A 13999-nucleotide genomic window follows, 5' to 3' on the forward strand; every position below is an offset into this window, starting at 1 on the left:
TTTTAGTATCCTCACCATTGTTTGTAGGCTTGTATTTATTTTTTTTTTAAATTTAAAAATACTTCTGTAGTTTTTTTGAAGGTTCAGAATCAGTTATTGCAGTGAAACAAGAATAAGCTTGTTTCAGCAGAGTTCTTATTAGAATGACTTAAATAGACCTAATAATTTGCCTTCAGTGCAGAGTCTTGTTGAGGATTTGAGTTCACATATGTCTAGTGGTTGGAGAGTTGGCAAAAGGCTTTAAATTGGGTAGAAATCTTAACTAAAGTGTTCTTTCTTTTATCATGCTGGCATCTTGTCTGTTCCCCATTTGTCTAGTCTGAAAATGTATGACTAATATATGTGAAAGCATGGTTGAGTCATGCACAGCCCCATTTTCTTTCAGGAATTTGTGTCCTAGTATGTTGAATAATTTAAATAGTCTAAATTATTAAACTACCTACCTTGAATCAAGCTTGACTTCTGATTTGCTGTTTGCTCCTAGAGAATATTGTGTGCAAAATAAAAATGCCCTCTTTTCTTTTGGTTTTCATGCAAGTAGGAGTTAATTTTATTACTGGCATTCAGTCTTGCTTTATGCTGACTTTTGGTATCACTTGGGCATTGAACATTTAACTGTCTTTGCAAGACTTGAGTGGTACCACTCTGCACATGGTTCAGCTTCTTCTGACAATACCACATGTATTTCTTCTGTGCTTAGCAGGGGTCACATCTCAGGCTGCAGCTTAGCTGAATAAAGCCTAGAATGGAGTTGAGTGGCAGAAGTGTGGTGGGGCAAGTTTATTGGGTATTTTGTTTGCTATTTTGTTTTTTTACCAGTTTAATTTGAACAGGACTTAATTGAGACAATAAAGCTGGCATGGCTGCTTGACCGAGGATAAGGCAGGTGGGTGTTTGGAGAATAATAGGCACTTTGGCACCTCAGCACTAAGACTGATGAGGAAATGGGGTTGAAGGAAGGACAAGGGAAAAAGGAAGTAATTCTGGAATGTCTTCCTATCCTCAAAAATGTTCCAGCCAGCCATACTTTGATGTATTGTATGTGCTAAGCAGGCACGTGGGGCAGCATGTCTGCTGTAAGGTGCTGCTTCCTGTTTTAGCTGCTGCTCTGCTCCAGTTCTGACTCAGCTGGCACATAGCTGTGTCTTCATGTGGTTTTACAAAACTCACGTGCACACACTGTGAATTGGAAATTTATCTTCATATTGTATCTTTCCTTAAATCAGGCCCGATTTACTTAGCTGGGTGCTAAGAGGTTACAATAACCTCTCTGTCAGAGGTGCAGGGAGCACTAGTGACTGTAAGCAACCTGAGAAGGAAACCACGAGGTCACAGAAGCTGGGAGGGATCTCTGGAGATCTTGCAATGCAGCCTCCTAGACCACCTAGTGTCACTTGGGTTGTGTTGCTCAAGGGCTTTGCCAGTCAAGTGTTGAAAACCTCCAGTGGTGAGGTTTTGTCATCTGGCTATGTAAGTTATCCCAGTGCTTTAATGCTTTGATTAAAGATTTTTCTCCTAAGCTACAATTGGAATTTTCCCTTTCTGTAGCTTGTGATGGTGACCTCTGTGTTTTCACTGAATGTGATGATCTTGCCATCATGCTGTAATCTGTTGGCTTTTAGGGAGTCCTAGGAGTGGCATAGGTAAAAATGGCTTTTGGTCAGCAGTAACTGATACTTTCACTTCCTGTTGTATTTTTCCTACTGGATTCTAAGTATTTTTTCATTATGTCATTGAAAATGAAATTATTTAGGGATTTGAAAAGGTCCTGTTCCTCTTATTTTTCTATTGAACAGGCTAAATGCAAACGTGGAAGTGTGTTATTTGCTGAGGGATGGCATGTTACTGTTAGAACCCCTTGTGATCAGAGCACTTGTCAAAACAATCAACTGAGAACACAAGTGGAGTGATAGGAAGAGATAATGTTACTCATTTCCTGTTGATGTTATTCACTAGCCCAGCTTTTTCCTTGAGGCAGGCAACTTTATTGTTTGTTCAGGAATTACTCAGGCAATAATCAAGGTTTTTTTTGACTCATAGACCTGCTTTTGGTTATATGTGTAGCTTTTACTTTCTGAATGGAAAGTACATTTCACACTTCTTTTGAAGGACCTCTCTTAAAATTCTCCAGCCTGTATTTATTGCAAGTCAAGTAATTAAAATGTAATCTTGATCTGAGAATAAACTGTTTTGATTAAACATATTTTAAAAAATCCCCACTCATGTCATTGCAGTGCAGCATTAAGAATTATGATTGAGAACAGAGAGAAGCAGGCTAAAAGAGCTGAATATGTTTTATCTCATATACCAAGGCTGCTGGGGAATAGTATAACCATTTGTAGTGTTTAAAGATAAAAGTGGGGAGGCAAAAAGATTATTTAAGCTAATAAATATTTCCAATACAAGTAAAACAGGTATAGAATACATAGCCTAAAAATAAGAAGGTTTATAGAAACTTGATCCTGGTATTTAGAAAGAACCTTTACAACAAGGGTAGAGTGCAAGTGTCTGGTAAGATTTCCCCATTCTGCTTTCAGCCTGTAGGGTGGAGTCAGTCTGTTGTTAGTGCAGGTGCCCTACATCATTTTAGAGCAAAGTCCTTTCTTTTGGATATTATTCCAGTTCCAAGTCCTGTATTTAAGAGTGAACTGTCATCCACAAATTGTGAAGTGCCTACCGGCTGGGAAATGGGAGCATTGCCCCACTGTACTCTGTTGTGTGGGTATCAGTGGTGTCAATAGGTCCTTGAAAAGGCAGACATCCTTTTGTCCTGTCTGCTTAACACAGCTCCTGTCACTAAAGCACCCATCAGCATTCCACTTGATTCATGTGACTCTCGTTGATCCCAGTCCTTTGGTCCCAAATCTTGCACTGTTAGTGATGTCTATATCCATTACTTCAAAGCCTCTTGTTTTTTTTCTCTACATCCAGGATCAATGGCTTAGCATTCATTCCCCCTTTTAAGGTTTCTCTGTATATTCTCTGTGCTCTTTGTTGCAGGACTGTTAGCAGGGGTTTAGTCTTTGAAAAGGAGCTACCAAAGTAGGTATAATATTTGTGATAATTTACTGCAAGAATTATTTTACCACTTTTGAACTTCCAGCCATCATCATTTACTGACAAAATGTCAAAATTGCTGATGAGAAATGCTGAAAAAGTTTGATGGTGGAGTAAGTTAAACTCTTTGAGAGGGTCATTTTCTTAAGAAACTTGGATGCTTTGGACATGTGGCAGCATCACTGAAGTATTTCCATCCAAGCTGCTGATGGCAAATGCATGCAACCTAGAAAGGAAAATTTCCCTGGCCTTCATCTTCAACAGTGTCAGTCTTCATGCTTTAAATCTTTCACTTGATCTAGTAAACTTTTTGTTGAAAGGATTAATGGACCTACCATTCCTTTGTCATACTGTTCATGGCTAACAATGCAGCAGTAATTCCTTTGGTCATCCAGGACAGGAGCCAGGCCAGGTTTTTCTGACTCCCTCTTGTTAATTCATAGTTCTGTGGAACAGCTTGATTCACTATTACTCACTACTGCTATTCTAATTCGGTTTTCTTTATTAGATGTTCAAGAACTTTTATTGCTAGCACAGTTTGAGTTTGTGGATGTCCATGAAAGGTCTTTAAAAAAAAAAACAAAAACAAAAAACCCAAAAAAGTGGAATCAACCAACTTTAGCTCTTAAGTCTAGTGAAGGATGATTAAATTCTCACTTGATATTTTGGGGGTCTTCTCAGTGATGTGATTAATTCTGTTGTTCCCAAAAGCAAAAAGTGTGTTAATTCATTGGTACCAGAAGAAATTGGAAACAGCAGGTGGAAGCAAGCATGACCATGCTCACTGTAATCTAGTGAAGGCAGCTTTGGTACTCAGTTTTCTCTCTTCTTCCCAGTATTTGTACTTTCTGAAATCAACATAATCATTCCCAAAATAAAGGGATGGGATGGGTATACCCATACCAACGTGGTTATTAAGCAAAGGATAAGACAGAATAAGAGATTGTCAGTGAGTAGCTCTTGAGATCAGCTTCTCTTCTGCCAGGCTTATCTCTTTGTCCAGGCTCACATGAAGGGCCAGGGAAGCTCTCCAGTCACAACATTATTATCTGAGCACTGGTGAAGCTTCAGCATTAGGTACTGAAAGGCCTTCTGTGTTGAAGAATTTAGGATGATCTGTTTTCCAGTGGTGTCTGTGACAGCAGTATTGGCTAGGTCCATCCTAGTACCTGTTCTTGATACTTCATACCTGACTTATTTTCCTGGAAGTTTCTTCCGACTAAGGAAGCATCTATTCCTAGGATCCTGTAATCTAATACTGATGGAGTCAATGGCTTTGAATCTTGAGCTCTGATTTCTGTGGATTTTTTTTCCTGTGTACCTTACCCCTTGAATCCAGTTCATCATTAGTACTGGTTTTATCTGCTAGAAAGGGGAAGTACAAAAACCCAGTCTGCTTACCACAACATTTTCTGCTATCTTCTTCCTGATGATGGCACTGTAAAGGAGGAACTGCCCCATCCACACACCCTGGAAATTCTTATGATACTATGTAATATTTTCTAGTAAAATTGAGTTGGTATTCCCTGATTCCTGGGGGAGAGGCTTGTGTGCAAGGATCTAGTTGCACTTTGCTTTGTGTGACCCACTCTCCACCTCTGGAGATCAAGTTCTGGAGTCAGGATTAGTGAATGGTTGTTTCTTCTGCCTCCATCAGGGGAGGCAGAGGTGGGAGTGGGGCAGTTCCGGATCATGGCTGGCCAAAACAGCTTGTCTCACCCTGTGGGCTTGCACATCTCAGGAGTGGAATAGATGGGCATGGTCTTTCTGAAGGAATATCAGTTGCAGAAGGTAAGTAGATGTTTCACTTACTCTAGTAAACATTTTGTTTAATTACTTTACTCTTAATTCATCATAATTAAATAGTCTTATCTGTAATTTAAACAGCATCAGTTTACTAATACTTTAGAATTAATCAATAGTCAGAACTGTAAATAACAAGGCATTGCAAATTCCCAGTGTGTTGCCATGAAACAAGGTTTCTGCTTCCGTATCTTGCCGTCATCAAGGGCTGTTCTGTATTGCAGGCCCTTGAGTAAACCCAAACAGACTATACCTATGGAATCACAAACTGTATTGGAAACATAGATTATTCCATATTCTTGTTTACAAGATTCTAAGTCTCATTCAGCATTTAAAAATTAGAATAATTAAATGTAATAATCTCTGAGCATGCACGGGATGAATTAATTGTAGAACTGAGCTCAGTCCTATCTGTGACTTGCTTTATTCTGTATGAGTCAAAGAATTTTTTTTGACAGTTGAAGAACCTCCTGCCTGATAGTGTTTAGAGTGAATTCACAGGTAGAGAGGTGTTGTTTTGAAGAATACTAGTGTTACAAACTCCTTCCAGAAAGTTGTGTCCACTTAATGGCCATCTTATCAGCAAGAGGTTGGTGCTGGAAGAGATGAATTTTGTCTTTCATGGCTCCAAATGTGATTGAAGGAAAAATACTTTCTGCTCAGTTACTGCTTCCTGTGTCCTTAAGCTTTTTTAATTTTATGCAAATTAGTACAGTAACAGAGAAGAAAAAAGGGACAAACTCTTATGGTATTGTGCTCATTTTTAGTAAATACCATTTTTAGATGGTTTTGAATACCTCCATTGATTTAAAGTATTTTGACCAAAAAATGAGCTTCAGGCAGAGATAGATCAAGAAATGCAGTTTACTGGAATATCTGGTATCAATACTCTAATTATTTGCAATTTTGGGTGGTACAATCCAGTACTTGCCTCAAAAAGGCTTGAATGAGAGGGAAAATTATAGAAATCCATTTGATGCCAGTAGATGGAAGAGGGGAACAAACCACCTCTTCTCAGCCTTCCTTCCAGGAAAGCTGTGCTTGTCCTTTAGTGGCCTGTCTGTTTGCCAGTAAAAAGCAGACTGACAGTTGTTCTTAGGTTGAAGAAAGGGTCCTTTGGTGTATATATTTGGTTTAATTATTTCTTACATTCAGCTTATGCACAGCTTCTGTGACAAGTTCCAAGACTGAACTGGTGCTGGCTTGTTTGGATGTTCATGCTCCTGTGTCTGAACTGAACCTAGTCAAAACTCCTTGCTCTGTTTTTGGATTTTAAACAGACAACTTTAAGACCACTGAAATTTTTTTTTGTCAGTGTCTACCAGCTAGTTCAAAAATTTAGGAAGTCAGAAGGAGAAAATCACTAGCTTTATTCTAAAAAATTGAATTTGGATTTGAAACAATGTGAGAAGTGGAATTGCAAGAAGATGTTGAAATACCTACTGGGATTTTGCCCAGCTTTAAATAAAAGTAATAACTAACCAGTGTGCTGGCTTGCCTGAGGGTTTTGCGGCTCTAGCATCACAGTTGGTTTAGAGCTGCTTTGTGTTTGGGTATAGGAAAATACAGTCTCTTGTGTGGCTGCAGTCTAGACATCACTCATGGGAGAAGCAGCTTTCAGTATTTCAGTACATGCATGGCTTGTGTTCGAGCAGGGCTGCTGGAAACTGGAGTGAGGAATAAATAAGCATTTTGTTAGTCTGTTAGTTTGATATCAACAGCACAAACTGTATGGATAATTGCTGTGCAAACAGCATTTCAAGGTAATTCCACCAGGGAGACTCCAGAAATAAACTCTGTGGTAGCAGCTCTGAAAGTCACTTGTGGCAGCTTTGAGTCCAAAAATAAACACTGCACCCAGGGCTGGTAGAACTGAAGGAGCTGGGTATCGTCCTCTGTCCCCAGCTGTGAAAAGGGAGGACCTTGCACCATCTAGAGGAAAAGAAAGGACAGTCAAAGGGTTAGAAAAGGAACTGGGGAAAAAAAACTTACAAAATCTCATTTCCTGTGTTAGTTTTAAAACGTGGCAGAGTAGATATTGGCAGTAGATATTTGCACTTTGGTCACATGAGGAAACAAGGATCAGTAGTGCAGAAAATAACCTAAGGAGGTGGTAGAAGTCATCAAGAAGAAATTAAAGTTTTATGGAACAACTGGCCTCATCTGTGTTTCCAAATATATCAATATTTTAATGTGTATGTATTAATTTATTCACACATCTTCTAATTATTTATAGTGTAGTGGGAGCAAAGACTTTCCCAAGGAATTCTGAATTTATAGCTTCTTAAGACCCTTGTGTTTATTTGAAGTCAGAGCAGGAGGCTCTGTCAGAGGCAGTGAGTGTTGGGTTGCTGTAGAGCTACATGGGGTCATTTGATGACTTTACTGAAAGCCTCACTTTTGTGTGCTTCAGGAAGTTATTTAGAGAAATTACCAGTTCTTGTGGAACTGAATTTTCTTTAGAATAAGGTAATGTTGAGGCTGCTTCGTCCAGCAGGTAATCCAGGGGCTGCTTTGAGTGCCTTCAAGGACTGTCCATCCCTAAAAGTATTTCATAGAGAGAACCTCACTAGCAAGCTCTGAGACTACTTCAGAGCTGACCTGGATGGGCATCTAAAGTGGTGTGGGATTCATTTAGTGAATAAAACATGGCACTTAGGTCTGGGAGTTGTCCTGGCAGGTGGCTGGCACTGGAGGGGGGCAGACAGGTCAGGTCCTGGTTGTGAAATGGAGGTGATGCTTGGCTGGGCTTGGAGGTTGGTTGGGTATTTGTCTATAGTTCAGTCTTAGTTTTGACTTTGTAAAGTATGTGCTGTACTTACCCTTAGGTAATAAGTTCTGCTTTATTTCTCAGGAAACAAAGCAGAAGCTCAATTGAAAAAACAGGCTGTTGACTGAGATTTCTTTCCCTATGAAGTATGACTTACCCTCATATTGAACAATGGTATTGTACAGGAAAACTATGGCTGTCTCTTTTAGACATTAATTTCTTCTTTTATGTGGACACTAGAGAGTAAATTCCAGGTTATTGAAAATTAAATGTAAATGCAAAACTGGCCTATTTGTAAAATAAGTGATGCTGTCTAGTGTCTGAACATATAGATACCTGTGTTCCACTCTCAGATCCATCCCTGGTTTATTTTTGTCCTTTTAGGGACTACGTGCATTCTAGTTTCAGAGTTGAAATGCCAAAATTCATTTTGTGCAGGTTTGAAGCATTTCTTTTCCTGTTTGTTTTTACTTTATTTTGAAACCCTACATGCTGGGGTAAAGCTGTCTAAAGGCTGTGGTGCAGCCTGGGTGAGTTACAAGTTCAGTGTGTAAAAACTAAATGGTTTGCTTTGTGCTCCAGCTTTACTTTTCGTGGTATCAGTAGGTTAGCACTGCTGTTTCAGAGTTTATCTTGGCGTCTTGAGTTGTCAGGAATTGTTTTCCATTGATAAAATAAGCATCCAAAAATCAGCAGTTCTTCCGAAGAGCAGGAGTAGGGATTGCTTTTTGCTGGTGACCCTCGTCAGGGGACCAGCTCTAGGAAAAGCAGCTGAACAGTGCTACTGTGAAAGTGATTTTGGAGCTTTCATGACTTTGTGGAATCGCTTGTGACTCGTGTAAACTCTTTGCTCCTGCCTTCCTTGTCAGTCCCCGGCCATGGGTTTGCATGGGAATAGGCAGTGCTGCTGTGCAGTTAATCGCCGTTCTCTAGACGGGTGCTCACCTTGGGCAGCTTAACCATCTATTTTCTGCCTTTGCGAGCTAATGCGGCGCTGAGCCGGATCAGCTGTGCCGTGTGCTGGGAACAATGGGCGGGGAGCCGGGCGTGTGCGGGGCTCCCGTGTGCCCTGCCGGGACGTGCTCTTTGGAAATGCCACCCCGCAGGTTTTCCTGTGAACAGGGAGCTGGGAGCTGTGCTGTGTCAGCCCAGGGAGGCAGCCAGGCTGTCACAGGTGCACACAGTTGTGCTCGGCCCCGCTGGGGACAGTGGCACGGAGCAGTGTGCCTTGGGGACACTTCCAGCGAGCTGCAGGACTGCATTCCCATTGCTCTGCAGCTCTCATCAGCAGCTTGGGGGGAACATCACCCAGAGCCCTGCTTACCTGGGACCTGTGCTGAGGTCCAAGCAGTCACCTGTCATTAGGGAAGTCAGGCCCTGAAATTTAAATCCCAGGTTATCTCTACGTCTCTGTGCCATGCAGGGGAAGGTATAAAACTTAGCTCTTCAAGCCAGTTGGCCACAAGGGCAGGGTTCCCTGAAAGGAAATGTTGTGTCCCATTTTGAGCACAAAAAATTGGATGTGAGAGAAGAGTGTGGGACAGCTAGCTCTCAGCTAGCTCTGCTCTCTCTTTTTAACTCTTGTTTTAGAAAGTCTCTTCTTAGTCTGGTGCACAGTAAAGTTCAGACACAGCAAAGTTCTTTAGAAACAATACCCATTCAAACCTTTTTTTCCCTCAGTATTTTGAACATCTCTTCATAAGGCTAACCTGTGGTGTTATCCCTAAATATCATGGAAAGAGCCTTGGAAAGTTTAGGGGAATTGTTTATTTATCCTTGTTTGGCTTGCCTGGAGCAGCACTTTATAAACTGTAGGGCTTGACTGTATTGCTCAGCCACCTGGAGAAACATAAAGTTGGAAGTAATACCTTTTTTTTTTTTTTCAGAATGTTAATTCTGTGATGTTTTCAAAGAAGTTAGAGTGGGAGGAACTTTCTCAGGAAGCAGGACACAGTAGGAAATTAAAATCCAGATTCATTGACCTTTTTAGCTAAGAGCCTCTCATGGAATTAATCCTGCTTTGAGCTAAATTAATTTTTTTCTGGAGGATTTGCTTTCCATACATGCACAGCTGTTTGGCTTTTCTCTCCTGAGCCAAGTGCAGCGTGGGGCAGAGGCTCTCCCTGCCGTGCTGGAGGCATCTCAGTGGCAGCAGAGCAGGACAGAGCCCTGTGGTGGCAGGGACACGTGGGCAGGCACAGAGCACAGTGGTGGCACGCTCAGCTGCTTGCCCTTGGCTCCTGCTCCAGGTTTGGGTGTTCTGCATTAATGGTGAAGGCAGTGGGCAGATGGTGTCAGGCCATTCTCCCTTCACCACGAGACTGTAGCAGTTCATTTCCATCTCTGGGCCTGTTTCCCACCTTAGTGCTCCTAACACTGTCACTGTGCTGTCTCTGAAGTGTTTGGAGAGCTCTTCTGTGGATGGCAGTAGAGCTAGGCAGTGGTAGACAAAAGAGAAGTGATTCTATCTCAGAATCACTGTTGTGTAGGCACTTGCTATTAGCCGTTGTGAGATTATTTAAATACATCTGGATTTGGGTGTACAGCTCAGGTAGGAAAGACTGTTTTGTTTCAAATACTCCACCAAGGCAATTCCCACATTCTAGCCAAGCCTTTCAGATCAGTTAGATGTAGTTGAAATTTCACTTGTAATAGCTTCAGCATATTAATACTGAAGTGAAACTTTTTTTTTTTAATGACGTTTTTCCAGTTGGCATGCTGAGAAACTGATAACCAACTCTAAAGATCTCGTGCCCAAGTCCTTTTATCTTGCAGGGAAGGGAGCAGAGCTGTGCACATGCTGTGTGCTGGGCCACGTGCTCCCTGCTGCAGTTCCTCTGTTCCTGTGCTCGTGTCACCACTGCTGCTTGAAGGAGACTTCTCTGAAATTTTCAGCACAGCCAGGCTCAGGAGATGTTTAAAACAACTGTGACAGGAAAGCTTCTGGCTAGGAGCCACTTTGAGTTTCGCTTTGTAACTGGCAGTGCTGTAGCTCACTCAGTTTGTCCATTTGGGGTGTTCTGTCCATTTGCAATGGTGTCTTTCATTTTTTGCCTTTTTGTCCCCTGTTTATCTGAAGTACCTGCTGCAGCACTGTGCTTCCTGCTGCTCTGAACTCCGGCTGTTTCCTTGCTTTAACTTGACCTCAGTGCAGTTCTTGAGCAACAACAGTCTTAATTTTTCTTTCTTGAGCTGCTCACATCCTGCCCCACGGACTCACAGAACCATTAATTGGAGAGGTACCTCTGGAGGCTTTGGTTATTTGGCCACCTCTGATGTGAAGCAGGACTTGGATTCTTCATAGCTCTGTCCAAGACCTCTAACACCTACTAACCTGACAGTGAAACTGTGTTTCTGATTTCTACTATTGAGTGACATGAGTACTTCTGAGGAACCTTTCCTTGCTGGTTTCACTGCCTGGATAACAAGGATTATACCCAGTGCTGAGGAAAGAGAGGGTCTCATTGTAGCTGAGTGAGCAGTGCTCTGTGTTGTTGGTGTGGTGAGAAGAGCTGCTGAATTCCTCTGCTTCCCTGCAGGTTTTCTCTCTTGTTTGACAAAAAGTGCAACAGTTTCTGGGTTGGATCCTGCCATGCAGCTGTATGGCAGTGTGTGATCCATCCAGCTTGTATGAAGCAGAGGGACTCCATCCCTTCTCCTTTTATTACATTTTCAGAGTTAGGGAAGTACATGCAGCAGAAAAAGGTAACTCATGGCTGTTGGGTTGAAGGTGAACTTTGTGTTTCTAAACATTAGGAAGGCTTGTGTTCACCAGTGCACCAACACTGAATGTTCATGAACCACTTGGTGAGAAACTCACTGACAGAGTCTCTAAACACTTAGTAGGGCACAGGCAACTAATTTAAGTTTAAATGAGTAGAGCTCATCTGTCATGTTCACTATTTTTTTTCTCCCTTGCAGTTAAAAATCCCAAAATCGTATGTTTGCTGCTGCCACTTCAGAGTTTTTTTTGCCTTTTGCCTTTTTTTTTTTTTGCAATGAACCTGTTATTTCAAGCTAGTACACTGTGAGCTTTGGGTATAGAATTTGTACTTGACTTTGTGGCAGCCTAAGTGAGATTCTGCACAGATACAAAGCTTATGGCTGCAAGTGCTGTTCACATAGTAAGTATTCCTCACTGTAGATGACAACCTCTTACATAATGATTTAGTATGCATACTGCTTAAATTTATGCTCTCTTGGAAACTAAGGAAGACCCATAAGATGCTTGAAGAGATTATATGTTCTTACTTTGAGTTCAAAATGTATTTTGTATTTGCAGAATCCTAAATTTATATTGAATTCACTTTTTACGTGAACTCAATAAAACTTCTGTTGTTTATGGCTGCCTTCTGAGCAGTTTCATTTCATACCTTATAAAGTTTGTTAATTTTTTAGCCTGGTCTGTGCTGCTGTTACAGTAGGGTGCAGTTATGAGGTCAGGGTGTGTTTTGTTGGTAGCAAATCCAGTCTAATTCTCCCATAAAATCATTGAAGTCTCTAGAAGCAGGAGGAAGTTGTCCCAAAAGGATTTTTTTAGCTGTGATGGCCACACTTGGCTTGTTTTAGCTTGAGTTCATCTTTGACCAGCTTTGGATAATTACTTTGCTAACAGTTGTCCTGCTGAATTTGTTGGGTTTCCCCAGCTTCTTCTATCTCATTACTTTTCGTATTGGACACAGTGCAAATTTCCTTCTGAGGTAAACAAGCAGAGATCCTTTTGTCTGGACTTGAATTTGTTTTTGTTTTGATCTGTCAAGTTCAGTTCTAAAGTAACCTTTGATTTTTACTTGATTTATCTAAAGGAAGGAGCAGCTTTGACCCCTCCCAGATTGTTGAGAGATGTGATGTCGGGTGATTGTGTTACAAAGCCTCAGGAATCTCCAAATTACATTTTGTCACATCATTACAGAAAACAAAAATGGCTTTTTAGCAAAATGTTCAGCTGAATCCAGGATTCTGGGTTCTGACTACACTTGGAAAGTTGTTTTTTGAGGCAAGGAATGTGTGCTATTTTTGTTTTATTACTTTAATACATATTTGCATTTCCCAGAAACATCAAGAAGCCCAGCCAGAATGGTCAGTTACCTCTGAAATGGTTTTTATGAAAGACAGAGTGTCCTTTGCTCATCCCAGATGCTGAGAAGGGAGAGTATTCATCACCTGTAGGACCTGAAACACGGGAGTGCTGCCAGCCTGGTCTGCCTGCGGGGCCGCAGCGGGTTGAGGAGAGCCTGAATCACCTCGATGAAATGTAGAGATTATCAAACTGAATTCTGCATCCATTCTGCAGCCTGGTGCCTGCAACAGATGCTGTCTGTGTTAGAGGCTTTGGCATTTCACTGTGGCTGTGGTGGTTCCCTTGGAAAGCCCAGGGAGGGTGGTTGGGTGGCTGCTGCCCCAAGCTGGCCTCGCTGGTGCACATCTGTGTGTCTGACAGAGCAGCACAGACCCCAGCCCTGCAGGGTGCCCCAGCAGCTCACTGCCCTGGCCCTGCAGCCCTGATGCTGGGCAGGGGCTGAGCCCAGCCCTGGGGAGCTGCCTGTGGCTTGGGAGGGCTCAGCTGGGGTGGCCAGCTCTGCCTCCCTGCTGACCTGCTTAGGAGTCTTGGTCACTGTTTTGGCTTGTGGCAGAAACTCTAAACAAGAAAAGGTGGAAAGGAGTACAATCACTCAATGCCAGTGCTCTGAAACACTGGTGAAGTCAAGCCCAGGGGCCCAGCCTTTGTCCCCAGTCAGGTTTAGGGACAGCCCAGCAGGGCAGAGCCCCCTGAGAAGGGAGTCCTGCATCTCACAGCCCTCATCATGAAAACTGCAAAGGAGCTGCAGGAGTTAGTGGGTACTGGGCTGAGGTTGGCTCTGTGTCCCCTTTGTATTTCCATCCTGGCCTTTGTGCCTCCTTCTCCTTCTCTTTGTGTCAGTGCCTATTTGAGGTGTAAAAAACAACAATTCCACAGCTTTGGTTTAGAAGAGGCGCAGATGTTGGCTCATCTGTGGCCCTGTGAAAATAAACCAGTGTTCTTGCAGAAATCTGTGGGAGATGTGCTTGTGGGTGGGGAATTTTCATGTTGTTTGCTTCTCCTCCTTGTTGTAGAAGGTCAGTGCAGCATCAGCTCCCTCTTTTATCTCTGTTTCTTGGTTGGTGGCTGCAACAGAGCTTTGCAGACTCAGAAAAGCAAAACAGCATTTAGAAGGTTACTGGAAATTACTGTGAAGTGATGCCTAGAAGTGGCTATGTATGTTTGTGAAAGAAGCTGATGTGGATACTTAAAACCATCTAGCTTGTCATTTTTGGCTCTTGTTAAAAACTGCAGAGTTGTTATAGCCAGAATGTATTAAAAATATGCATGAGGCAAGGTTGGTGTACCCT

General features: G+C 42.1%; 1 protein-coding gene across 1 annotated transcript in view; it reads left to right on the forward strand.

The window, feature by feature from the left end:
• The window catches only part of GLS (glutaminase), a 58258-nt gene that overhangs the window by 38781 nt on the left and 5478 nt on the right, over positions 1-13999 (forward strand). The gene's annotated exons all lie outside the window — the stretch shown is intronic.

This window comes from Oenanthe melanoleuca, chromosome 7, assembly GCF_029582105.1.
Source record: "Oenanthe melanoleuca isolate GR-GAL-2019-014 chromosome 7, OMel1.0, whole genome shotgun sequence".
In the NCBI taxonomy this organism is placed as follows: Eukaryota; Metazoa; Chordata; class Aves; order Passeriformes; family Muscicapidae; genus Oenanthe; species Oenanthe melanoleuca.